Genomic DNA, 2,132 nt, shown 5'->3' on the forward strand with positions numbered 1-2,132 from the left:
AAAAAAAAAAAAAAAACTCCTAAAATTTGACAAGACCAACCAATGAATAAGTAAAATGGATATATGATACAGACACTTTACAAAAAGTAAAATGAAGTGGCTCATAAAGTTGTGAAAAGCTACTCAACTACACTCAAAATAAAAGGAAACAAAATTTATGTGTTGGAGTTTAAAAAAATTAGCATAGGACATTTACAAAACTTCCTGGGGGCAGGAGGAAGGGTAATTGGCAAACAAATCCAGAAGGTGCATATTATTTTCATAAAATTATGAAAATTTATTATATAAATTACACAAGACATGCCATTCTTTACCTATAAGACTAGCAAAGAGCAATAGGTTGGTAACATACGTTGTAGGCAAAGCTGTGAAGAAATAGTCTTAACCCATTGCTAGTGACAGTATAAATTGGTAGAACCTCTATAGAAAGAAATTTAACAATACCTTTCATCTTCCAAAGGAATTTATCTCACATACCTACTTGGATATACAAAAGAAAGTGTGTCTAAAGTCATTCACAGTAGCTTACTGTTTATTGGTAAATGGATTACTGCGGTGGTCTAAAACAGAATAAGGGGGTTGTGCATGTACAACTCCAAAATATTTTGTTAATTAAAGAAAAGCAGGGTTCAAGCAAAGTGTGTGTGTTTAAAAATTCTAAATATGTATATTTTAATTTTTGTATTATTTTAAGTATTTTTCTGAAAATATTGAAAAAAGAACTCATTAATATGAGTTTTCTAGAGAAGGTAAACTGGATGGCAAAGGACCTAGAGATTTTCTTGCTTTACAGCTTTTTGTATGTTTTGAATTTTGAACCTTGTTATATCCTCAAAGGGAGCGAGGTAGCTCCACACAATAAGTACTGGACTGCGAACCACAAAGTTCAAGGTTCAAGCCCACCTGCCACTCGGCAGGAGAAAGATGAGGCCTTCAGCTCCCATGAAGATTTGATGTCAACATTACAATGAAAAATGAGGAAAGCTATGAACTAGAGTGAGCTTCAAAAGCATAAGCAAGGTGGCGGATACACAATAGGAGAATGTAATTACTGTCAATGAATTGTACTTAAAATGGTTAAACCAGAAAATGTTCTGCTATATGTAATCTTACTACATTGAATATTTTTTTTAAAAAAAGGATGAAAGGGATGGTAAATTTTACTAATTTTTGTGAATGTCACCTCAACAAAATAAAAAGAAGGGCAAGAAATGTTCCAACAGGCCAATAAAGACCAAATTTATTCCTTCTCCAGTACACCTACCTGTCTTGCAGAATGCCTTACCAGTGGTGTGCCAGTAAAGGGTTAGCAACCTGCTCACAGGAAAAAGACAAACAACACCCTGATTTATAAAATGTTCTTATTTCCATGGTGTAAATATTCTCACCAATAAATTTGGAATTGGGACAAAGTGCACACAATTAGCTCTTGAGAGCTAGTATAAGGCAGTTTTGCACACCGTTGAATTTGGACTTCTAGCCTTCTAAAGTGTGAGAGATCAGTACTGGACTGTGAACCACAGGTTGGTAGTTCAAGCCCACCAGCTGCTCCTCAGAAGCCTGTAAAGGGTCTCTATGAGTCAGAACTGATTCGACGGCACTTAACAATAACAAGGTGTGAGGAAATGAATTTATTTGTTACATCCATCCACTTGTGGTATTTTTGTTATAGCAGCACCAGATAGCTAAGACATACTTTAGTACTGGAAGAGTTGGGTGATCCTCTAACAGATACCTAAAATGTGAAAATGATTTTTCAGATGGGTAGTGGGTAGAATTGGGAGAAATTTTTATGTGTTTCATAGTAAGGCCCTACACTGCCTTGAAAAGACTATTAGTAGAATTATGGATATTAAAGGCACTTCTGGTGAGGCTCAAGAGAAAGTGACAAGTTATATAAAGTCTGTATTGTCTTAGAGAATTAATATGGCACTATTAACAAAATGTTCTGGTGAGGCTTTAAATGGAAATGATGAACACGTGATTGGAAGATGGCAAAAGAGTGATTTCTATGCAGTGAGCTTCATTTCTTTCCCAGCCACTCCTCTGGCCCTTCTTCTTGAAGCTGCCATGTGTCCTTTTAATCAACATGATCGCCATCCTAACAACCCTCATTAATTAATTACGATGCC

This window comes from Chrysochloris asiatica, unplaced genomic scaffold (genome assembly GCF_000296735.1).
Source record: "Chrysochloris asiatica unplaced genomic scaffold, ChrAsi1.0 scaffold05936, whole genome shotgun sequence".
Taxonomy (NCBI): Eukaryota; Metazoa; Chordata; class Mammalia; order Afrosoricida; family Chrysochloridae; genus Chrysochloris; species Chrysochloris asiatica.